General features: G+C 40.7%; 1 protein-coding gene across 5 annotated transcripts in view; it reads right to left on the bottom strand.

Annotated features, from left to right (window-relative positions):
* Positions 1-26,814, bottom strand: part of Prlr (prolactin receptor) — a 172,812-nt gene that overhangs the window by 119,198 nt on the left and 26,800 nt on the right. The window contains exon 2 of one of the 5 annotated variants that reach the window (XM_028767541.1): positions 8,410-8,605. The exons of the other annotated variants lie outside the window; for them this stretch is intronic. The gene's annotated coding sequence lies outside the window, so the exon portion shown is untranslated. The remainder of the gene's footprint in view (positions 1-8,409; positions 8,606-26,814) is intronic. 5 annotated transcript variants of the gene reach the window in all.

The following is a 26,814-nucleotide window of genomic DNA, read 5'->3' as shown; positions in this document are numbered from 1 at the left end:
GAGAGAGAGTTTTTGTACAAAAGCAATGAACAACACATTTAATTGAGTCACAAAATGGCTAATTCTTCAGGTTTTGTAAGAATGAAGAACTGTTCAGCGCTTACCTGTCTATGCTGTTGGATATGTAGTAGTAGGCTAGCCTCTGTTGATGAAGTTTGCATTGCAACTCACTCACCAATCTATTTAACCAGGAGCGATCTCATTAGGAACCAAAACTTGTCAAAGTCACGCCCAATAATTGTAGCATTGTTTTGCACTAATGAGGTATTAGAGGTCGACTACAGTTTTGTCTAATAGAATGATGAACCACACCTTCCATCAAAGGAAAAACGAGAAGATGGTTTGGCACCCCTAAACTCAGAAAGACAGAAAGAAGCACTAGGTGTGCTTGCATTCATTTCAAGTTATTTAACGCATGATAAAGTTCAGAAACATTTCAAGGGCCATGCTGACAATCACAATGTTATATTTCTAGTCCTTTCCAACCTCTAATATATTTATTAGTATAAGACTTAGCCACGCACGTCTCCTCTTTTCAGAACTCACTTATGGGTTAAGATTAGATCTCTGTAAAGAAGGAAGAAAGACGAGGCTAAAATAGTTTCGATCCTGTAATTATTTTTTAAAATGATGAATAGGACCAGACCAAAGGTCTTTCTAGCCGAAAAAGATTTAGGAGAGATAGCTGGGACAATCACATAAACTCCCTGTGTGTAAAAATTCTTAATGCTGCCCCTTATTTGGTCCACACAAAATTTGTTTCTGGAGGTTTTTCTTGAGGTTTCCTTTCAGTAGTCGTAAGGGGTAGTTTAAAGTCTTCCGACTCTTGATAGATAGATCTGATCCCGCATGATCTGGAATGATCTGAATCAGGCTTAGCTATCATAATTACTCCCTGTGTGTTTGGATACTGAATTTTCTACTAGAAAGAGATTGATTCAGATAGATTAGTGTACGGAACAGCTTAGTAGTGTTGATCTAGACAAACCGGGGTCAGGGTTAACTGGTCCTTTCAAGCCAAGTCTTACCATCAACAGAAATGGTCTCTTTCTCTGAAAAGTACGTTAGACAATGCTCTGAGCAGCACATATTGCTATTCCAATAGGTTTAGTTGTTAGTGCCATAAGCAATAAATGAAGAAAGGAACACATAAAAGAAAAAGGCAAGAAAGAGCAAGGGCTATCACAAGGAACGACTTCCAGTTCACATTTGTAGATTCCAGCCCATATTTTCTCTCCACTCAAAATTTGAAGATTGGAGTCATACACCAGATGCTTGAGCCTGTGGTGATGGAGACGCTCTGTGTTCCATGTGCAGCTTTGGATTTGACCTGACTGAGCAGTAAGGGAATGAAGAAAGGACAGACACAGCCACATGTACCTGGGGTTGGGTAGGCTATGGTCCTTTTAATGGAGGGAACCAGTTACTGGAGCAGTCTGGAATCTAAATGTTTTTGTTATGTACAAGACAGGAGAAGCTGGTTAGCTAGTCTTCAAAGGAGGTTGAGCTATCTCAAGCAGTAAACCTCTGAAGGGAGGAAGCTGAAGTTGCTAGTTTTTGCACATACTGGTGAATTGTTAGTGAACACCCATGCTTGCATACACTGTCAACAGTTATACTCAGACCAGAAGAAGGCTTTGCCAATTCTAAGTCTGACATGTATGGGAAATGTTTTGTCAATTTCCCATGGGTCTGACACATCGAGTGTATCCTGACAAGGAGATATCTTTGCAAATAATACACATTGCCTCAGTGTATCATCCACCTTTTACAATTCCCTCCAGACTTCTTCAGTTATGTGTGTATGATTAGCATGTATTTTCCATGTGCTGAATTCTACCTTAAAGCATGACCACAAAACATACAATTGTCAGCATTTTTAAATAATGTTGGTTTTATGGATGATCCAGAATGATGACATCAACATAACTGCTCATTCTTGTCATCATTCTGTTTCCAAAGAGACTAATTGGAGTTGTCTGTGGGGTAAGTGTATCAACCTAGGATGTGAAAGAGAAGCTTGTTCTGACACACAATTGGTTGCTTAGGGTTGGGACAAAGATGCCATATTTCCTTACTTCACACAGAAACAAACTGACGTCCCTCCTAGGAGTGGAAACCATTTTGATTGACAGCAGGAGTCTGCTGCTGTTCTTCCATTGATCTGAGTAATTCCATAAAGGAACAGGATGGCTCCCAAGAGGCACAGAATGTGCCTTGGGAAGGACATTCCAGATCTTTCTCCCTTTCCTCTCATTAGCTGTCAGATGTGTAGAGTTCAGGGCATGAGTGGTCCAAAGAACCAAAGGAGGGATAAATGGTTCAGAGATCCCCAACCTCAGTAACAACAAGCAGTACCCAAGGAGAGATACTTGGTCCCCTTTGTATCTTTTTCTCTCCTGTTCCCCATGGTCACATAGGTTTGTCTTGTGATAAGACAAAAAACCTAGAATAGGCCAATGAGGTTGTCCATCAGCTGTCACTATTGCAGTATGAACACTGGGGTGGCAGCACCTCTGCACAGGGCCTTGATACTTGCTTCTCTTGAGGAAGAAGCCATAACAGTCACCTAGAAGGATGGGAATTCCAGAAATCTTACTCTCTGAGCCTCATGACCAAAAAATCTACACTAGAGTTGATTTAGTTTTCCTTTATGCCATAGGGATAGTGGTCATTCCCTAGACCAACAGGGCTTATCACTTTCGAACTGTGTTCTAACAATAATAAAAATTCATCTGCATTTAAGTTTCCTTTCATTGGGTCACAATGTAAAAGAGACATATTCCCTGTATGTGCAAGCTGGAGCCTTTAAATCTCACATTGGCTTAAGAAATAAGAGTTGCATTTCCTTCTTTGAGAATCATCGCCAGCATGTGCTGAGTGCGTCAGGAATAGTTGTAGGTATAGTGACTGATAAAAACCTAGTGATAACAGCAGGAGCAAACATTATCATTTCTATCTCCACACAAAAGCAAAGTCATAAGTAAATTATGTAATAGCTCCACATACTCAGAATCCGAGAAGAGAAGACTTGGGGTTTGAACCCTATGGCCTTAGCCTCCAGTTTATGTTCTTAGCCACATTATGGTTCTGCTTATTGTGACCCATCGGCTTAGCAAAAAATGTACTTACGACATACCTTCCTAATGTTCTGTTCTTAATGCTGAAGACACCAAGTAGTTCAGATGCAGCACCAGAGGCTCCCAAGCTGGAATTGACTTGAAAGCCTTTTCCTTGAGAACTAGATTTCATGGTATGAGAAAGTACCATGCAAGTTTCCAAAAGAGAGAAGCAGCCAATAGGACTATGACATCCATAAACTATAACACACACACACACACACACACACACACACACACACATAGATACACACATTCACACACACAGATACACACATTCAAGCATATACATATGTGTGTGACTATATATAAACATATATATATATATAACACATATATATGATATATATAATGCACACATAACACATATATTATATATATTACACACATATAGCATATATGGTTATCACTATAACCAGCATGACATGGTAATACATAGAGTTCACTAGTAGTGGCACACATACCTTGGTGGTAATCAACAGTTCTCTAATTGGACTTAAGACCACTTAACAAGAGAAAAATCATGCCTGATACTGGAAACCTAGCCAACTACCGAGGGCTAATGAAGTCATGGAGGAGAACCTACAAGCAACCCTTCACTAAACCAGCATAGTTCCTAACTACGTAAGTTCCTTAGACTCACAGATAATCATAATGCTCTACCCCTGAGCTTACTCCTCATTGAGATTCTTTTTGCAACAGACAATGAGACCCTCACAGCACACCACAACCAATCAAAATGTACAGAGGATCCCAGTCCCAAATCTACAAAACAACTTCTGCATCTAAGGCTCAGGGATCATTGTGGAAGAGAGGCAGAAAGATTGCCAGAGCCAGAAGAGCAGGGAGTTTGCTGTGAGATTTTGTTTCCTAGTAATTTTAGAAGTTACACCCTTAAAGTCTCACCAACATGACTGGCTAATCGAGAGTGGAACAAGGACAGCAATAATAGACATGCTAAGGTGGATGGGGTAAAGCCCCTGGTGCCTGACTTTATTTTTAGTTTTACTTTTAATATGTGGGATGGCTAAAGTAGAACATCATAGTTTGTCCAACACCAAGACCATAAACCCACTTTGTTTGTTCATCCACTTAGAATCCACAAATGAGCCTCTTAGCATCCCTCTAACAGGCTCTTTAGTGCCCCATCAACTTCATGGCTAGTGCCCCTGTTCTCCATCATGCGCCAAGAAAAGCATCACCTTAGAGAGCAGGCAGCTTAAAGGAACCAGAGTCTCCTCCTTGTAATCATCATTCAGTTCACTGTTCTGACTTAAGTTATATTCTTTACAATTATTTACTTGCTTATTTATTCATTTGTGTGCATATGTGTGTGTACACACATATTTGTATGTATATGCATGTGTGTGTATGTCTCTCTGTGTGTATGTGTGTGTGAGACAGCATGCATGATGCATGTAGAAGCAAGAGAATAACTTGAAACAGTCTTCTTGGCCTAGCGCCTATTTTTATTATTTGGAACAAAGAAGAACTTTTCTTTAGGACTGGCCTTTAAACAATAGATAGGCATTCAGTTTCTCTGGGAGAAACATCCTAACTCTTCCTCGGAGCTTCTAGGCTTCTCAGTCTGTTTTCTAGGAGCTCTACACTGGACACACCTTAAGTTGTTAAATATACCTTGTTAGAGGTACATCACCAATAAAAGGCTTTAAATAAGCCCTGGTCTTAAGCTTTACGTCCTCTACTCAAGCTTCCGAGCCAACAGCATGCTTCTTATGACCAGAGAGCATCCTGATTCCAGGCCCAGGTCTCCCTCTAGAGGATATCATCATATTGTCTTCATTTAATTTCACCAAATCCAAGGAGCTCCAGGACATAGCAAACAGGGTCTTCAGGATGCAGGTGTGTCCTCTACTCCCTCTTGTGTTCTTATTGGAGGAAAAGTCACAGGGAATAAGTGAATTAGTTTGCCTGAGATTGGCTATAGACACACAGATGTTAGCATATGTTAACTTTGCTTTAGGTTACAGCCCATTACTGGACAGTGTTGCAACCTCAGGATTATGGAATAATTTGTGTTTGCAAACAGCAAGAAACGTGAGTTTTGAAAAACTTCAACTTCTGAACTGAAGAATTTTCAAAATCATTTTCCTCAATGGAAAGACAGCAGTCTCCAAGTGACCTGAATTCTGTAGTATTTGTAATAGAAAAATAAGTCAAGAATGTTTCAGTCTAGACAGAAAATGGCCATCTAAATATATGGACTGAGTCCTAGGCACCAGCAACTTGGTCTTTGTATGTTTGTATGCCCTCACTAGTAAGACTTTGGTCTTTTAAATGCTGGTGATGACATTGAAGTCCTGATAATTGTCAGATTATCAGCTAATTAAAAGGTTTTCCTCCAGAAGAGCATTTGTTTTATGTTAGAAGATAAAACCAAACCAACAACTCAGCTGGACGAGGATGGTCAGATTTGGCAAGATCCTGGTACCCATCTCATTACATAGTCTCTTTGATATTGTCTCTGCCTGGGAGAATGACCCTACCTGGACCTTACTGTCTTCAGGGCATGATGCTTCCTGAGCAAAGGCAGGACTCACAGCATTGGTTTAATAGCTGTCTAAAGCACCTTGACTGTGCTTATTCAATCTTCTTAATAAGGCAAGCACTCTCACCCCCATCCCAAGTGAGTCACAAGGCTCTGCACTTGTGGAAATGGAGTAGCTGTTGAGTTTGCCAGGGCCACACTGATAGTAACTACCCAATGATTAAATCCTAGTTTAGAATGACAGGACTTTGATGTGACTTAGGTCAAAGTCACATTACATCACTGGGAAAAGCTTTGTTTCATATAAGCCAAATTTGAAGGAACTCCTAGAGAGACTTCAGAAGAAGTGAGTTTGGGGTATCCAGCGCTCCTTGGGTAGGAAGCAATCTGCACTTCTCATTGCTAGTTTTGCTCTCTAGTCTCCACCTTTGTCTGTACTTCAGAGGCCTCATGCCTACTCTGGAATGGGACAAAATTCCCACATCCCCGCCATTCTAATATCCAGGGTCTGTAAATTTCACTCCTTTGTGTCTGTGTCATTAGTAAATCAAGTCTCCTGAAAGCTTACCCTTCATTACAGTTGCTGCATGCAATGGGTGAAATTATCTATAAATATGCCAGAGGTCATGGATGGCTACTCCAGTTTCCACTTAGGTAGTGTGATTTTCTTTTTTCCAAACACCTGTCTCGTTGAGGGTCAAATAGGAGCACCCACTTTCCTAGAGAAAGCTTTCGAATGTGTTCTCCAGGATTGGTAGCTTGGAGTTCTTCTAATAAAAATACCGCCCCCATTGTTTGTGTATACACTGTTCTGACTTGGAATCCAGTGGGAACAAAGTCCTTTTGGACATGTTCTAGGAAACTTGGTAGCCTTACAGTGACATCTTGCTGCGGTGCACTGTGGATTTGTTTGTTAATTATTAACACTGGACTTCTACCAAGAGAAGGCAGGTGTCTTATATGCTCGCTGCTGAGAACTAGCATTGGAAGCATGTCAAGGGACTTGAGCAGTCTGGAAAGCTGCCTGAGACCGGCTCATTGATGCTTATGGGGGAGGGATGGCTGGCTGGGGAATGGTCAGTATTTTGTTGTTTATTTCTGCTCAGAATTCCTGAAACAGAATGGGTGTTTCCAACCATGTCACTGCTCTCTGGCACATCAAAGATCTGGGTGGAAAGATACTTCAGATACCACAGGGCTCAAAACACATATCTCTGTAACAATGGGCTGTCTTGGATGGCAGCAGACTCCATCTGAAATATATCCAGCATTACTGAAGAGCACACTGTTAGTGTGAAACTGATCCTGGATTTCAAAGGCTTAGTGTGAGAAAGGGAATGGTAACTTACTCATTTATACTATCACAGATAAATCTGGATGAGATTTGAATGAACAAAATAGTTAAGAGCTGGGGAGACAGCTTCATCTGTAATGTATCTGCTGCACAAAGCAAGGGGACCTGAGTTCTGCATCTGCAGCATTCAACTATAAACCCAGGTTAGAGGCACATGCCTTTGATCCCTTCTGTAGTATTTGTAATAGAAAAGTAAGTCAAGAATATTGCTGGGGACTTGATTAGGTAGTCTTGGCAAATTGGTCCAGGTTCAGTGAGAGACCTTGTTTCAAAAAAAAAAAATCTGGGGAACAAATAACTTATCCTCAAAGTAAGCTATAATATGCTTCTGACACCAAACCATTTAACTGGGACATAAAAGCCAGATCACCCTGGAAGGGTGACTTAGTCACTCAGAGGAGGCATTAATATCTTGCTAAGACCTCAGTTTACCCAGAGGAAGCAACTTTTCTCTTAGATGTTGAGAGGTGCTGATGCTGATCCGGGATCTTTTACTTTGATGCACCTGGCTCTCTAAGCCAAAGATAAGACAGGGAGGGCAGGAGGAGGATGCTCAGCCAGGAGAAGCCAATCACTGCAGAACATCCCGTTAGCTCCCACCCAACCTGTGCTACCATATCCCTGCATTCGATTCCACATCAGATCTTTTAAATTCCTGGTATCAGATCCTAAAACAATTCTTACATAATAATATCTTTCATCCATTGTATGGGAGTTTCCCTTGGAAACAAGCACTGCATGGAATAAGTATTCTTGCCTATCTATCTGTACCCTCTGATGAACCTGTCCACTCATAACAATCAAATTCTTGCTTCTACTCAGCTTGAAGCTAGTTAGAAAGAGGGAACCTATGGAGGGAGGCATGCAGTCAGAACTGCAGGAAGGTAAATGAAGGTAGCAGGAAATGTGTCTGACATGTAAGGTTCTGACTTTTTACTCGGCAACTGGAAGCCATTGGCAAAAGTAGCTTGCACAAGTCTGAAACAGGTATAAGACTATGTACTTCAGAAGATTCTCAGGAGGAACAAATGTAGGATTCTGACACCAAGGGCCCTTGAGAATTGGTTCGCGGTGAGCATGAAGATATTCAAGTTTTAGGCACCTTGCCTTTAATAGATTAGTTTCATGACAATAACTAAATCTCTCAATTCAGCCTTAGTTTTTTCAACCACAAAACTGGGCTAGATTTCTAAGAACCATTTCACTCAGAAAGGTCCATGATTTCTATCCCTCCAAGCATCTCAGAAAATGAAGAAAGACATTGAGTCCAGAAAATTTTAGCTACTTTTCCAAGGTCATACTGCTTTAGGACAATAGATTCAGGGCATTCTTGCCTTCCAGAGCAGTATTTTCCAGCTCAAATCTGAAGTCTCCCTGTGCATCAGTGAAAGTAGATAGAGGAATTCCAGAGGAAGAGAACTCCATACCTTGAGAGGCCTTAGAGATCAGGGAGTCCAGACTTCTGAAAAGAGCAGTCAATGCCTAGGGAGCTCCATCAGAGCCCCTCTCTGAATGATGACTCTTGTAGGTTTCCAAAGAATTCAGCTCAGCTTGACTTTGCCCCTTGAGTCAGCTTCCCGCTTTGTCAGGCAGGTGTTCTTATTGTCTTGGCACCGTAGTCCCCTGGAACAGCACACACAGCTGCTAGGGACTATGCCACAAAAGTGTCCAGGTGCAGCTCTTGCTATCTTCAGCAGCTTTGCCCTCTGATATTCCTTATTCCTAGAACTCATTTTAGCCCACCAGATTTGTTTAACCATCTGCACAAAAAATCAACATACCTTATTTAGTTTTACAAAGGCTGATTCTGATGTGATCTGGGGTGAGTAAACACTTTGATTCACGTCAGCTACTCCCCTGGGCAGCATGTGTTCATCCTATCCAGGACACATTGAAGTGACACTCTAAGACTCAATATGATGGTCCTATCCAGGCCCATATGAACAAGGCTCAAATGACGAATGATTGGTTCTCTGGGTGCCTCGGGAGGACATAACATATTCATTTCCTATGCTTTGACCCAGCTCACCCAAACTACAAGCTCTCAGTGATAACTGAAAAATCAATTGTATCTCAACATACTTTCTTATCCTGGCCCCCACATTCATAAAAGAAACTTTACTAAAGCTCAAAACACACATTGAATCTCACACAATAATAGTGGGAGATTTCAACACCCCATTCTCACTAATGGACAGGTCATTGAAACAGAAACTAAACAGAGACACAGTAAAACTAATGGAGGTTATGAACCAAATGGATTTAATAGATATAGACAGAACATTTCACCCTACAACAAAAGAATATACCTTCTTCTCAGCACCTCATGGTATCATCTCCAAAATTGACCCTATAATCACTCCCAAAACAAGCCTCAACTTATAAGAAAATTGAAAGCCTATATTCAACAAAACTAGAAAATCTAGATGAAATGAATGATTTTCTAGACAGATACCATGTTCCAAAGTTAAGTCAAGAGCAGGTAAATTATCTAAACAGGCCCATAGCCCCTGAAGAATAGAAGTCACTAAAAGTCTCTAAACAAACAAACAAACAAACAAACAAACAAAAATGCCCAGAGACAGATGGCTTTAGTGCAGAATTCTGCCAGACCTTCAAAGAAGAGCTAATACCAACACTCCTCAAATTATTCCATAAAATAGAACCCGAAGGAACACTACCTAATTCATTCTATGAAGCCACAATTACCCTGATACCTACACCACACAAGGAGCCAACAAAAAAGGGAACTTCAGACCAATTTCTTTTATGAATCAATGCAAAAATACTCAATAAAATTCTCATAAACCGAATCCAAGAAGACATCAAAACCATCATTCACCATGATTAAGTAAGCTTCCTCCCAGGAATGCAAGGTTGGTTCAATATATGAAAATCCATTAACATAATCCACTATATAAACAAACAAACTCAGAGAAAAAAATCACATGATCATCTCATTAGATGCTGAAAAAACATTTGACAAAATACATCTCCCCTTCATGTTAAAAGTATTGGAGAGATCAGGAATTCAAGGCCCATACCTAAACATAATAAAAGCAATATACAGCAAACCAACAGTCAAAATCAAATTAAATGGAGAGATAGTTGAAACAGTCCCACTAAAATCTGGGACGAGTCAAGGATGCCCACTCTCCCCATATCTATTCAATATAGTACTTGAAGTTCTAGCTAGAGCAGTAAGGAAACAAAAAGAGATCAAGGAGATACAAATTGTCAAAGAAGAAGCCAAGGCATCGCTATTTGTAGATGATATGATAGTATACATAAGCAACCTCAAAAATTCTACCAGAGCACTTCTACAGCTGATAAACAACCTCAGCAAAGTGGCTGGATATAAAATTAACTCAAACAAATCAGTAGCCTTCCTTTGTACAAATGATAAATGGACTGAGAAAGAAACTAGGGAAACAGAACTCTTCACAATAGTCACAAATAATATAAAATATCTTGGGGTAACTCAAACCCAACAAGTGTATGACAAGAACTTTAAGTCTCTCTAGAAAAATTGAAGAAGACCTCAGAAAATGGAGAAAACTTCAAGGTTTTTTTTTAAATAGAAGATAATTTATTTAATTTCAAAATCATATTAGGTGGTATTTGGACTGAATTGCATCTGTCAATGTACAACAAATTCTTATGTTGAAATCTGAACACTTGACATCTCAGAATTGGATGTTACTTGGAAATAAGGTCATCGAAGATGGAAGAAGATGAGAGGAGCACATTATGATGGGCTTTGCTTCAATCTAACTTATTAAAACAGGATAGCTAGGTCTAGACATATGGGCTCTTACTGACAAAGATGCACCTCCCCCCACACAGAGAGATCAAGAGAAAGATACAGAGCCAGAGATAAATAGAAACAGAGACATAGAGACAGAGAGACAGGGAGAGAAAGACAGCAACAGACAGAGACAAAAAACACACACAGAGGGACAGAGAGAGACAGAGAGCAGGAGAGAGAGATAGAGCCAGAGATAGACAGAATCAGAGAGCTAGAGACAGAAGAGACAGGGAGAGACAGAGACAGGCGGAGACAAAAATATGCACAGTGAGACAGAGAGCAAGAGAGAGATAAAGAGCCAGAGATAGACAGAAACAGAGAAATAGAGACAGAAGAGACAGGGAGAAAGAGAGAGAGGCAGAGATACAGAGAGAGCAGAAAGAAAGACAGAACAACAGACAGACAGACAGATACACACACAGAGGTAGAGAGACAGATAGACACACACACACACACAGAGAGGCAGAGAGTGAGAAAGACAGAAGGAGGGAGGGAGGGAGAGAGAGAGAGAGAGAGAGAGAGAATCATGTCAGCATAAAAAAAGAGGCAAGGGTTATCTTTCTATAGGCTAAGGAATGCAATGGATTCCTACTAGGAGCAAAGAGAAAGACATGGAACAGATTCTTCCTCACAGATCTCAGAAGAGAGCCAATCTTGCTACCTTGATTACCTTGATTTCTGTTTCCTGGCCTCCCAACTGCAACATCTTACTGTCATTTGCGATCCCCCAGTTTGCTAGGCTTGGCTATGGCAGCCCCAGCAAACTATTAGAGATAATGATATTTTTAAACTAAGTCACAGCAATGGCGTGCTGCCCCTCATGCCTCACACTAACAAGTGTCAAGCAATTTTCTCTAACATATTGCTTCTTTAAAGACAGCATTTAAAAGTAATTCTACTTTGGCTTGAACAGTCTTGGGTTTGAAATGAAACCTAACTGACAACACTGCAGTGCGAGGTAAACACACAAAAAGAGTTTCTCTGGTAGTTATTCTCTTTCTCTGTGCTAGGGAAGGCATCAAGGCAATTGCATGTCTGCCCATAATCAAAGAGAAAATGTCTCTTCACAGCAGAGGCAGTGAAGAAATGCCAGGTAGCTGGGTCCTAGTGATTGACAAATGCTGAAGGAGGCTGGCCCTTATCAGTAAGGAATATTTACATGATAGTGTTGTTGATGTAAAATAAAGCCATGATAGTCGCTGATACCACAGAAATGATGTGATTAATGAGTGAACTCTTTCAAGAAAGTCTTTCTCACCCATCATCAGGAACCCTGAGGTGACAGGTGTAGACAGAGACTTCCTAGGAACAGTTTCCAAGCCAGTTCATTTCAACAGCCTCCCACGTGTTTTCCACGACATCTGTCTTGTCTCTTTTAAACTATTCTTCACATTCCATCTAGACCTTTCCTTCTGCAAATGCAAATCTCCTTCCATGCCTCTTCTATCTGCAAATGTTCTGATGGTTTTCCTTAGTCTCGATCTTCTTGCATGGCTTAAGTCCATTCAGAGGGCTGGTCCTGCCTCTGCTCCAAGTCTCACTTCTCCTTGCGACAAACATCACAATTTCCTTTGTTTGACCTGCAGTCTTCCAGCTACCACTGTGTTTCCTCTGTGTCTCTGTTCTATGCTCTCTGGGGCTTCTCTTTCCATGATAATATTCTCCACAGACATCTTCCACTCAGTTTTGTCCTTAAGTTTGGTACTGAGGAGCACTATCATCTATCACTACATGGTCTCAGGTCACCATACTTTTTGTCACCGTTATAGACCCATGAGACAATCTCACCTACCAGCTCTTTGGGAACAAAGGCATTCACCTTTGTATTTCCAAGGCCTATCCTATTATACAATTGGTGGTTGATTAACCTACATGGAGAGAACATATGGATGGTCAAAAGGCCCAGAGGGTAACTTTATAAATGCTAAGGACATTGTACTGCTTTCTGCCAAAGGGTCTGTCCTTTAATGTCTCTGAAAATGAAGGGCTCCTGTGGAAGAGATTATGTCCATCCTGTGACATTCTTTGCCTTGTGCTCTGCTTTTTACACCCTTTCCATAGCCCATGGGGGATCCTGGGCCTTACATTGATGTTTTTCATTCATTATATATACATAAGTGTGTCCTGTATCTGTAGTTGAGCAATATCAGGCAGGCTAGAGAGAAGGACATGAAATAAGGTCAGAAGAATGAGGTCTAGGAAGGGTTCTGAAAAGTCACAGAGAAAATGTAGATGGGGAGACTATGGAGAAGGTTTGTCTGGAGAATAAGTCACATTCCCAAGACACAGTACCTTGCTTTCTCTTCCTCTCCCCAACTACCAAATGCTGGAATTGGCCCTAGATTTTTCATGATTAATCTCTTCTAGACATAAAAAAGAATGGGAATGAGCAAGGAAGTAAGATGGGTGTTCTGTTTGGTTAGTTCCTTGGAAACAGAATCTTGTGATATAGCTGTACATTTCTCAAAGAAAAATTTGGAGTAAATTATATAGCACTATACACACAGAAAAAGAGGAAATGAAAGCGGGACACTAGTTGAGAAAAATTCCAGCAGGGGAAGAGAGAGATAACAGAGTAGCTTGAGTAAGATAGTGGTATGTTAATGTTGGTTCGTCGTTATAAATGTGTCACAAGAACGCCATGTGTAACACCAGAAGAAAGTCTCTGAGAGAGGAGAGTATTTGGAAGCTTTCTAAAGAAGACAAAGTTATTTTTAAAACAGACTATTGCAAAAAAAAAAAAAAAACACCAAAGTCTGTCAAAAAAGAGAAATAAGCATAGCTCACCCAGACTTCCCCTGGCACAGTTTGTAGTAATTCTTTCAAATTTACCATCTAAACTCTCTTTGCCTTTGAGTAGGATTGGGAGATGTTCCTAAGTCCACACTAATTCATCTTTATCTTCCCCAAGGACTAGCCTATCATGTGACCATTGCTGTTACACTGATCTTTGCTCCTGTAACTGACACACATTTTCTCTCTGTTTCTCCGAGTCTTGAAGGAGTCAGATGCATCTTGGCTTAGTTTTGTAAGTTAACAAGCAGTTTCAATGCTGATCTCTTGTTAAAACACAGGTCAATCCATAGAACTCCCTTTCCACCACTGATACTGTAATCACACCTTGTCCCTGTTCATTTTTAGTCCACACATTGGAAAGGTGAGAAGAAAGAATCAGAATGGATAGAGAAACAGAAACGGACTGGTATTCGTTACCTGTGAGTTTCCTTTGTTCAGACGAGGCTCCTGTGTGTCAGACTCCAGCCTGCTACATATTGGTTATGAGGCTTACAGACAAGTGACACTCTTCTCTCCCCTGTCTATCTCAAGAAAGAAGATTTCTGAAGCTCTGACTTCTCATCCTTTACAACCCAGTGAAAAGTACAGCCCACTGTTAATGATTGACTTACGTGCTAAGGTATGGAGGAGTGTTATCAGTGCTCACTTACGGGAATAGGGAATGCTAGACATCCCTTAATGAAAATCACAAGAAAACGTTTTGATTCAGACAGTTTCCTGCACTACAGATTGTAGCTCAGAGAAAGCTTGCTCACATGTATCTAATCAGAAAAGACTAGGTTTTTTTTTTTTTTTTATCAAGCTTTAAGCAAAAACAGTTAAAGTGAATCTTGAGGGAAAGCATTAATTTTCAGGATCTTTGGGAGAAAATCCTTGCCAATTATAAATCTTTATATATCTACAATATAGAAAGAATTCAAAAACTTTAACCTTGCCTCAAAAACAGACAAAATCAGTCAATGAAAGAAGAGTTGAATTAAAAAGACAGTTCTCAAAAGAAGTAAAATAGCCAATAAATATATACAAAAATTGTTCAATATCCTTAGCCATAGGAAAATGTAAATCAAAGCTACATTGAGGCTGCAGAGATGGCGTAGCAGTTATGAGTATACATACTCCTGCAGAAGACTCAGGTATAGTTTTCAGCTTCCACACAGTGGTTCACAACCATCTCTAACTCCAGTTTCAAGAGATCTGACACCCTCTTCTGACCTCTGCAAGTACCAGGCACATATGTGGCACACACATGAACATACATATAGGCAAACATTCACACATATAAAAATAAAATAAATAAATCTAAGGAAAAAAACTTCAGAAAGCTTCAATGAAGCCAGGTTTGTTGGCATACATGTGTGTTCATAACAATTAGGAAAAACAAGCAGGAGCATCAGGGAGAGTTTGAGGTTAGCCTGGGCTACAGTCTATATATTGCACACTAAACCATTCTGGGCTACAGAAAACCCTATCTCAAAACAACAGACCAACCAACCAACAGAACTGAGATTCCATCCCACTATAAATACAATGGCTGAAAAACTCAAAACAGCAATAAATTCTGGAGCAGATGTGTGGGGGAAGCGATGTTCATATTCTACTGTAGGAAATGTGAACCAGAGTAGCCATATAGAAATCAGTATGAAGGTTCATCAGCAACAAACAACAATGACCATATGACTAAACGGTACCATTCCTAGGTATATACCTGAAGAAATAAGAGGCAGCACATCCTGTTCATGTAGCACTATTTACAGTAGTAAAGATATGGAACCAGCATGGTGTCTATCAGCAGATGACTAGATACAGCAAATGTGGCACATAGACATAGCAGAGCTGTATTCAAATGTAAAAAATAAAATATCTATCTATCTATCTATGTATCTATGTATCTATCTATGTATCTATCTATGTATCTATCTATGTATCTATCTATCTATGTATCTATCTATGTATCTATCTATGTATCTATGTATCTATCTATCTATGTATCTATGTATCTATGTATCTATGTATCTATGTATCCATCTATCTATCTATCATCTATCTACCTATGTATCTATCTATCTATCTATCTATCTATCTATCTATCTATGTATGTATCTATGTATTTATCTATCTATCTATGTATCTATCTATGTATCTGTGTATTTATCTATGTATCTATCTATGTATCTATGTATGTATGTATGTATGTATGTATGTATGTATGTATCTATCTATCTATCTATCTACCTAAGAATGTCATTCTGAACAGGTTGTATGCAAGATGGAACTAGAGAGGCAAATAAATCAAAGAAGCCAGATTTAGAAAAAGAAATACGACATGTTTTCTCTTATATGCAGAATCAAGGGGAAAAACAACTGAATGAGGCTGGTGAGATGGGTCAGTGGTTAGAGGTCCCTTAGTATGGGCCTGATGACCTGGGTTTGAACTCTGAGTCCCACAAGGTGGCAGGAGAGAACTAACTCTGGAGAATAGTCAGCTGACTTTTATGTGCACAATGTGGGACATGCATGCCCTCCCCTCCCGCAATAAAAAGAACATTTGATATGAAAGTAAAAGGGGTCTGTGTGAGTGTGTGTTTGTGTACATATATATGTGACATGGAAACAGAAGAGGAATTGTTTGTGGGAAGGAGGATTAGTATGAAGAGTAAAGGAGGACAAGAGAGACTAATAGGGTAAAATTGAGGAAAGTAAAATTATCTATCTATCAATCTATCTATCTATCTATCTATCTATCTATCTATCTGAGAATGTCATTCTGAAACAGTTTGTATGACAACTGAAAAATAACAAAAACAAAAAAGTTTCTTGGAAGCATAGTCCACTAGGCCCTATGAACCATAGGCTTTTATAAATAAAAAGCAAGGGAGCACGTCATTCCAGGCCCATATTCGACAGGCCTACCATGAACCTGGACTCCATAGAAACACAAGCTCAATTCTGTCAGGCCTGAAGACTCACTAGGTTTTCTGGGTAGCAAAATAACAATGAATATGGAAAAATCAGCAGAGGAGGTCAAAGGGAAACAGACTATGAAAAGGACATTTAAAAACAGACCTGCTTCCCTGTAGTTTCTTATGAATGTGTTGCCTGCCCAGATCCACACAGAGGAAGGGGATTCTATAGGACAGTCACGTTCTGACGTATTTCAGGCCAGTTTGGACTCTAGAAGGAAGTTTCCAAAGCATAGCTTCCCCAAGCAGAAGCAATCCCATGTACCCTCAGCTTCTCACATAGAATTTCTTCCTCACAGGAAAGCAAGCCAGCAAGGAAAAGAGTCCCATCCCCCAGGGGTTAAGTGGGCCCAGGGGACATCATCTTTCCTGAGCAGACAGCCTTCAATGATGGAGGCTCTCTCACTCTAGGCTCACTAGGCCCCAGGCTTCGCACAGGTGTGGCACTTACCTTTGTCTCTGGAGCACCAGGTGTAAAGGTTAGCTGTGGTAGGAGCTGCATGCACACAGAGGGGATGACTGAACATCACAACAGTGTCCCTCAAGCTGTTTGTGCCAAACTCTTTCCTCGGAGGTCACTAGCCCCTCCTTTTCTTCTAGTCACCTTGAGGACTATCATGACTGAGTCGGGCAGAGCATAGAGATGGCAGTGTGAAGGACTTTGCTTCTGTCTCTTCTCCCAAGAGAGGATACCAAGGCACGCTAAATCTTCACACTACTGGGAGAATGGCTCCAAGTTCTTCTGAGGGAGACAGGCAGGTTTGGAGGATATACTTAACACACCCTCTGGTTTCTTGAGAGAAACACAAGAACTCTACTAAGTTTTGGTAACCAGAGTAGAAATGCCCAACACCTTTGACACTGTCCATGGCACTGGTCACCAGGATGTGTTACTTTCATGAGTATTTGAGAGAAATCCTGTTCTTCCCTTTGCGGTGCCTCCCATTGTTGCTCTAATGGGAAGACATTACAAAATTGCACTGAAATGTGAAACTGGTTTGACCGTGGCCTGGTTTGCCTGGTGATAGAAGTATCACACGTGGGAGAAAGCAATTGTTTCTATCAAAGGATGAGAAGGCAAGCATGGAATCCATGGGTTCTCTCCCAGGACTCAGTCTGCAGGCTTCTTGTATCCTTGAGAGGCAGATAGAGGAGAAAGGATTTTCTGGGCCCCTTTTATGAGGATGCTAGTTTCACAGAACATCATTTAGTATCGTTTTATCAGTCACCTAAGGCTGACTGCATATTGTATCTAGGATTTTAGCATAAAGTAGGGCGATATATATCTGTTTAAAGGACACAGAGGCGTAGGTCTTAGAAATCATTTCCCTCTGACCTTGACGCCTTGGCTTATTTTATTTTAACTCAATGTGAATCACTTGTCTAAGAATGGATGGCATGAAGAACAGTCAAAAGTCTCAAGTAGGCGAGGCGGTAAGGCTGGCTCCGCCCATTTACCTGAGATACATGATACATATGCTTGTTAGAAACATTTAAAAGTATAATCTTTGTTTTTTGATTTATTTTATTTTTTAGTTTTTCTATCGCTAAATGTTAACAATACGGTCAACTTATCTCTGTGGGGTTACTTTCTAGATTTGTCTCATTGCTTTAATCTGACAATGGACCCTTAATTAGGGATCCAGTGACGAACTGACTCAATTGAATCTTCCTCGACCTTCTTCAATCATTCAGTCCAGTCTGTTCCCATCTGCTCAGATTGTGAGAGAAGAACCTAAGGGTCTAACCTTGGAGGGAGCTGAAGATAAGCCAGCCAACTGACAGGTGGTGTTATCTTCGTGGGAACACTCTCCCTGGCCCGGGGCTTCGGCTCCTTCCCTAAGGGAAGCTTCCCACCAGTCACTCTTCAGAGCATGTGACCTAGTAAGTCTGTGGACTGGCACACAATACCATCAGGGCAAGGGTCAGGGTTTCCTCCCCACTTGGGTTTGACACCTGGAATCTGCAGCAATCCTTGAGGGCATTCCTGGGACACGCAATGACTTGAGCACCAAGCCTGGCAAACTTAAGGGACAACAATCATAATAGTTACCTAGAGGGAAAGACTGCTCCTACTATTTGCCCATACTGCAGAAGCTGATGGGACCAGTTCTCTACTTAGCCAACTTTTTACCCCCTTCACAATGCCCTGCAGCCTCTCTTCTGATGCAGGGATAATAGAACAGTAGCCTTGGTCTCTCTTAGCAAGTTGTTGATGCAGTCAGTTCTTTTGAAGAGGCTCTGGGCCCCTTGAAAGAAGGGCTGAATAGAAAGAGATTAAGAAGCCTCCCTCCTGAAGCCTCCCTCCTGCCTCTCGGAAGATTCCCTTTTCCTGACTCTAACATGGCTGACCTTGGGCCTTTTAAGATTATCATTTAGTAAAGTCATCTCGTACTTGCCAAAGTAAACAAACAGGATACCCTTGACTCCATGGAGCATTGCCTCTGCTCCAAGTTCCTCTGTGTAGCTGACAGCCATGATGGTTTTCTGTGTGTGGGCAAGAGATGAGCATCCGTAGAAAGCTTAGAAGACTCTTCTTCTAGAGTATTCTGTCTTTCCTTAGATGTAGGACCTTAAATTTATGGCCCCATTCACGTCATGGCTGCTTTTTAGTAAACAGGCCACTTAATGTATTTATTGTTACATGTGGTTAAGGAGGAGGCACCAGACCTCTAAACAGAAAATATTTTGTTTGATGAACAGAGTATCTTTTTAGTTTCCTGTTTTGTTTTGATTAAATTCCATTCTGCTTGGTCGTTGTTCCCGTTTCCTCCCTCCTTGTCCTTTTGGTTCCACTGCGTGCTAGCAGCCTCCCTGGCTTGTCACATAAACTTGGCCTTTTGAGATACATGTTCTGCACTGACAGTATTTCAGGTACCTGTCCCGAGGATGCTCTAGGGAAGCATTATGAGGTCCAGTGACCTGCTGATGACAAGAAGCTTGAGACCACCCCACAAGCAGCTCCTTGTCTCCGTGGGCCAGTTCCTTCTCCTGTCAACACACGGGTAACAGCTAAGTTCGGAGGAGCTGCACAGTTGTCTTCAGTCCCGGCCACTGTTTCCCTGGCCTCTCCAGGACCGGCCACAGGGAAAGCTGGGCAGGAAGTTCTTACTCCGGGAAAGGGAAAGGTAATGCAAAAATCCATAGAAATGGGACTCTAGGCTGCCCATCCACCACCGTAAAAGGTTACCTAGGTGAGGTGGATCCAAACCCCAAGGCAATGGCCTTCCTTGAGCACAAGGAAGTAGGGAGGAAAACAGCAGCTGCCAGGAGATGCAGTCTGTGCTGACTGTCCCTTGCCCCAGCCAGGCAGTGTAAAATTGTGGGACATTTTCGGTTTCAGATAAGTGTGGGAAAGTGGCTGTGAGATTGCGAAAAAGATGAAACATTTGGTTGAGAGTCAGCTACTGGTTCTTGAGAGGGTCAGCTGTGATCTACTTTGTGGTACTATTATGTGGGATAGGAATGACCCCCACTGTCTCCTGTGGTTATGATAGGAGCATTTTCAAGGTACCACTTGAGAGCCATAAATTAACCCTAAAGAAGATGAAATTTAGCGGAAATGAAAAAAAATGTATTTTTTTAAAAATAAAACTTGCCTTCAAAAGAAAGGGAATATACTCTCCTGTGTTACGTTTTACCCTTTATACTTTTCTAAAATCTACTTATTTTATAACGCAATATTAATTTTCAGTCTCTTTGAGAGATTTGTAATTGCTCTATTCAAAGATTTCAAGATAAAAGAGACTGAAAATTAATATTTATGCTTTTCAATTCCTACGATATTTTGCTGCTTCTCCAATTGTAATAGATTAAAAATTCATACCCTAAAGCCTCAAAATTAACAAACACATAGTGACTATCATTACAAACAGACCTACACACAAGGATGTGTAAATATGACCGTGGACAGAAGAATAACTCAATTACTCCTGGGCCACCAGCTTCCCCAGACTCAGTTACCTGTTTGACCTATGGTGAAGTAAAGGTGCTTGCCATTCTCAGAATACAGAATGTTGCAGGACACAGTCTCTATCTTATTTCTTGACCGACATAGCTTTGTCCAATAATAAAAAAGAGGCTGCTCAAAAATGTACTTACTGTTAATTATCCTTTTTTTTTCCCGCAAGCATCTCATTTGATGAGATTGGATATTTTCTTTGTCTTCTTTTCTCTTCCTTCCTTTCCGCCTTCATCTCCCCTTTCCCTTCTTTTCAGGGGAGAATCTTTCTACCTAACTCAGGATGCTCTAAAATTTGCTGTGATGAAACACCACAGCCAGGGAAACTTATAAAAGGAAAATTTTAATTGGAAGTGTGAGTACTCAATAAGAGGATTTGATTCACATTCTCACACATGAAGTTTTGAAATTTTTGCAAAGGCTGGAGAGTAAGAATGAATGACAATTTTCATATATATATATATATATATGTGTGTGTGTGTGTGTATTTTTTTTTTTTTTTTTTTTGCCCTTTGAGTTTAAGCCAGGAGCAAAACTAAAAATTTAAAAGTCATAGATAAGAACACTGGTGTGATGTTTAGGAAGTCATATGAAAGGACAAATCAGAAATTGCTAAAAGAGGCTTGCTTACAGTTTCAGAAGGTTAGTCTGACCACGATCATCATGGGGGTCGGGGGAGATTGGCAGTAGGCAGGCAAGCATAGCATAGCGAGAGCTTCCTTACCTACTTGCAGTCAGGAAACAGAGAGAGCACGAGACTGGGCCTGGCATAGGCTTTTAAAACCTCAAAATCCCAGTGACCCACATGCTCCAACAATGGCACATCTCCTCCAACAAGGGCACACCACTTAATCCTCCTAAACAGCTCTACTAACTTGGGGACCAAGCACTCAAACATATGCGCCCATGGGAGCCATTTCCATTAAACGTGCTCAGCATATGTGTTGGTATCTGTCATGTACATGTGGGTACCCACCAAGGCTACAAAAGACCTTAGGATACCCTAAAGGTGGAATTAAAGCTGTGAACCGCTTGCCATGAGTGGTAAGAATTGATCCTGGGTCCTCTGAAAGAACAAGCACTCTGAAATCCTAAGCAGTCTTTCCATTCCCCTGAATTAATTCTTGTACTGCAAGAAAATAATACAATATTAGAGATGCTTTTTCTATTAATAAGACCTTTCTTAAGTACACTGGGGACTTATCAGCTGGGGACACTGTATGGGACCCAGGGTCTTTGAGCATGGATTCAACATTGTTAGGACACTAGTAAAGCAGCTTTAATATCAACACTAACAATGGCACCATGCTTTTGTAGAGTGCTTCTGGATTTACAAAGATGCTAGGCATAGCTGGTCTGACTGGATCATTCCTAAAAGATATCAGAGCAAACAAAACAGAAACAGTTTCATAAGAAGCCAGCAATACAAAAGCTGATGCAGATAAATTCAAACAGTTTTTTTCCATTGTAGAGTACTTCATAACGATTATTTTTTTCTATGCAAGACTCCATCCATAAAGGCTTACTTTCCACCCAGTTTTAACTGTGTGGCACTACCAACATTCTACAGATTTAAACTGAGATGTCGACCTGAATTTTCAAGTCATTATACTCTTGCAAGTGGTGTGATTTGTAGCACGTCACACCGGTGCCCTAAATCCTACTTTCTTCTTTAAATGGGAATAATAAAAAATAATATTCAGATGAATGATAATGCACAGAAAGCTACTCAAAAAAATGATATCTAGAATATAGACAGTTCCAAGAACTTACAAAGCAACACTACTTTTACTTCAATTGGAGCTCCTTTGTAGACTGGAGCTCCTCCCTTCATGGAACTGGTAAGTCAATGGCACTGGCCAGGGCATCTCTCAGAGCATTGGAGCTAAACTCTGATCTTCCACTCTACAGCCATGTGACCTTTCTCACGTCACTTCATTGTCTTACTTTAGATACTTCATCTTGGAAAACTGAAGCTCATAGTAACATTTACTCCCAGAGTTACTATGAGATTAGAATATGTAAGAAGACACTTAGAAATATACTGCAAAGAAGTGATTGTGTGTGTGTATGTGTGTGTGTGTAAGCTGTGAGCTCAGCTGTTCACTTCTATGATGCTATTTGAGCTGCCCCCAAGGGAGAGAAGTAAAGGTACGTGTGTGAGTGATAATTAGCTGGACAAGAAAAATGTTGAAATTATTATTATTATTGTTATTATTATTTCTCCGAGACAAGGCCTTTTTATGTAGCCCAGATTGGCTATGATCTCATGACTCTCTTTTCTCAGCTTCCTGAATACCATAGTTATGGGCGTGCATCACCATGCTTGGGAAAAATTGGAATTCATACTGGAGTTAGCATAGGTGACTCTGTTGAGGCATCTTGGTACTGAAAGGGAAAGGGAGTAGGGCAGTAGGAACAGATATGTTTCTGTCTAAGTCAAAGGATAGATTGATAAGTACCACAATTGAGGCTTTATGCAAAGAGATAAGGCCTTGACTGGTTTGGAGAACAGACAGGTCCTGGTGAATGAGTTTATTTGATTTAATGTGTACCAAGATGGCTTGGGAACATTTGTAATCCTAAGGAAATAGTTCCTTGGGAAACTGTTGACATAGGAAGACATGCCTGAGCTTTTCCCCAAATCATTCACCTGAGAAATAGTTGTCCCTTGAATCTAATATTCAAGGAAAACCAAAGACCAGAAAGATTCAGTTACTATTATGTCCAAGTAGGGAACTGGGTTTCTTCTTTGGGACATTCTAATAGTGTCTGGGGAACTCTAATCTTTTCTTCCTGACACTGAAATAAGAACACAAGCAATTCTCCTTATAATTCAGCAGTTATCAGAGATTACACAGCTGCCTCCCTTGGGCAACAAGATACTCATTTTGCAAGTGTTTTGGAGCAATTGCCATTTGACTCAGATAGAAATTTACTTATGGAGTAAAGGTGTTCCTCACCATCCACCTGTATTTATCTTGCTACTTCTATCATGTTAGTGTTGCCAGCATCACGTTGTCTGGAACTTGTCCTACTATTGGGACACTTTACCAGTAGTTGCCTCATCAAGTGTAAGTTCTATGGATCTTTAGTTGCTGTGACCTAAGGGCCTTGGAACATTCTGGTATAACTATGTGCTTTAACATGCTTCTTGTATATGAGCTACATGTGAGGGAAGGGGAACTTGGAGCAAGAGCAATACAGTGTAGAGCAACAAAACAAAGGACAGAGGACAGAGGTTTCCTGTAGAAGGTCACACATTGGACTATGGCCGATTCAGTACATGGCTTTTTATTTTAATGAAAACGGAACCAAATATTCACATTCAAAAAGAAAGACTTTCAGAAAGGCCATTACCAACAAGCACCAGGGATGGGAAATATGAAGAGACTCAGTTTTTACATAGAACATGATCATAGGTATATTTTACCCATACCCTGGGAAGCATACCCTATTCTTCTTTGTAAACAGGGTGGGATGGGTCAAATGCTGCTTGCTTATGCTTGCTTACTCTGTCACTTCTCATATATTCAACATATATCAGAACTCCAAAGGCACAGAAGTAAATGTGAAGATGACAATTGACCTTCTTAGGCGAAACTGAACATGCTCTCCATACGCGGGAGTATGTGCAAAGGACATTCTTAGATCCCTGTGTGTCCCAGTGATCCTCGTGCTTTAGACCTAGGGACCCTTCAGGGAGGCAGCCTTAAATATCATACTTCTAGTCTGTTTTTAGCAGCATACTCTCCTAACTGTCCAAATGATACTTAAATAATTGTAGGAAAATGGAAGACAATCACCTCGGATAGTAGTTGCAGTGCATTAATTACTGTTTCTTTTAATGCTGCCACCAGATTTCTGTTGCTCTGGCAATTCCTGCTGTTCTGGTTCTCTTTGTTTTTTTTTTTTTTTGTTTGTTTGTTTGTCTGTTTGTCTGTCTTTTTGTTTGTTTGTATTTGTTTTGTTTTGTCATTGTTTCTTTTTTAAATTGGATATTTTATTTACATTTCAGATGTTATTCCCTTTCTCTATTTCTCCTCCACCCAGGAACCCCCATCCCATTCCCTCTCCTCCTGCTTCTATGAGGATGTGTTCCCCCCCATTCCTACCTCCTCACCCTCAAATTTCCCCACACTGGGGTGTCCAGCCTTCAAGGAACCAAGGGCCTCCTCTCCTACCTATGCCTGACAAGGCCATCCTCCCCTACATATACAGCTGGAGCCATGGGTCCCTCCCTAAGTGCTCCCAGGCTGGTGGTTTAGACCCTGGGAGCTCTGGTTTGTTGGTATTGTTGCTCTCCCCATGGGGCCGCAAACCCTTTTAGCTCCTTCAGTTTTTTCTCTAACTTCTCCATTGGGAACCCCATGATCAGTTTAATGGTTAGCTGTGAGCATCTACCTCTGTATATCAGGCTCTGGCAGACCTCTAAGGAGACAGCTATATCAGGGTCCTATCAGCATGCACTTCCTGGCATCCACATCAGCCATCAACGTCTACCTTTGGTGATATAGTAGATACGTTTAAAAGCCACAGTATTTGAGTTACATTGTAAGGGTAAGCTTATAATTTACATGTCTAGGGAAAATGATATCGTAACCCTTTGGTTGTATAAAACAAAATGATGTACCCAAGGCTATTTGGATGCTATTAATATTATTACTATTAATTAATAGATTGAAACATGTACAGGTTCTGTTTCAACTGACTTGATTTCATCCTATATCCCCCAAACTTTCCATTTACATATGACAACTTAAATAAAAGTAAAACAACCAAAAACTTTTCGGACATGTCTCTTTGAGATTTATGGATTTTAACATTTAACATCTAATAGTAAATACAAATGAAGTCCTTGGAGCATCTCAGAGATCTTTGTCTGTCAAATCCATAGATATTCTTTGAAAATAATATTTCTAACATATTTTCATGTCCAGACTGAAGCTTCTTTATCTTAGCTATTAGGTATCAGATAGTTATGAATGGTGTTGGAAAAAACAATTCAGTGGCTAAGAGTACTTCTTGTGCAAGCATGAAATCCTGAGTTCAAATCCCTACACCTATGTAAAATTTAGGCATGTTTGAACATGCCTGTAATACCAACACTGAGGGAGAAATCTATGAAATACACTAGTCAGTCAGACTAACTGAGACCTTGAGCTTCAGGTTGTGCTGAAAATCTGTCTCAACAGAATAAGGCAGAAAAGAGTGAAACAGGAAGATGTTTGGTATTTCCCTCTGGACTTTCTACTGAAATGCACATATATACACATACATACATTATACACATACATGCTGTCTTAGTCAGGGTTTCTATTTCTGCACAAACATCATGACTGAGATGCAAGTTGGGAAGGAAAGGGTTTATTCAGCTTACACTTCCACATGGCTGTTCATCACCAAAGGAAGTCAGGACTGGAATTCAAGCAGATCAGGAAGCAGGAGCTGATGCAGAGGGCATGGGGGGGGGGGTGTTACTTCCTTGCTTGCTTCCCCTGCATTGCTCAGCTTGTTTTCTTATAGAACCCGGGACTACCAGCCCAGGGATGGCACCACCCATAATGGGCCTTCCCACCTTTGACCATTAATTGAGAAAATGCCTCACAGCTGGATCTCATGGAGGCATTGCCTCAACTGAAGCTCCTTTCTCAGTGATTAACTCCAGCTTGTGTCTAGTTGACACACAAAACCAGCCAGTATGTACACACACAAGCAAACAAAACAAAACTGTAAAAAGCACAGTCACAAAGAGGTAAAGAGAAAGCCATTTGGAGATATGACTGGGATCAGTTCCCCATTTCCCTTGCTCTCACCACCTCAAGCCTGGCAATTTACTAGGTCGATTGCAGAAGGCATGCTTCTGTCACACAGGCAGACTTGTAAATGCTTCTGAATCATGGGTAAACTCTGGAGGTAGAGCTACAGACTCCTGAAGCCTGACTATGTGGGATCATCCATCTCAAGGCACGATGTTGGAAAAGTTGGTTTACATCTTTATGCTTTTGTTTCTCCACCTGTAAGATGCATACATCATAAAAAAAACAAACCCTACTGATTGCTTCTTGGAGATAATTTATATATTTCATTTCTACTGAGAAACCCACTGTATTTTGAAGAAAGAGAAAATGATAGCCTTTGAACCAAGAGACCTGGGAGAAAGTTCTCTGCTAATTGACTTTGCTGGATCACAGACCTCAGAGCACTGACCGTAGCATTATGGATTTACTGTAAACTCTGTTCTGTCATCTTTGTCTTTCTATGTGCTCTGCCCACCAGGCTTTTTGCAACAAACTGCCCAAAATGT

Source organism: Grammomys surdaster, unplaced genomic scaffold (assembly GCF_004785775.1).
Source record: "Grammomys surdaster isolate TR1022 unplaced genomic scaffold, NIH_TR_1.0 174, whole genome shotgun sequence".
Taxonomy (NCBI): domain Eukaryota; kingdom Metazoa; phylum Chordata; class Mammalia; order Rodentia; family Muridae; genus Grammomys; species Grammomys surdaster.
The sequence above is the reverse complement of the archived record's forward strand: the minus strand, read 5'-3'. Positions and strand labels throughout refer to the sequence as shown.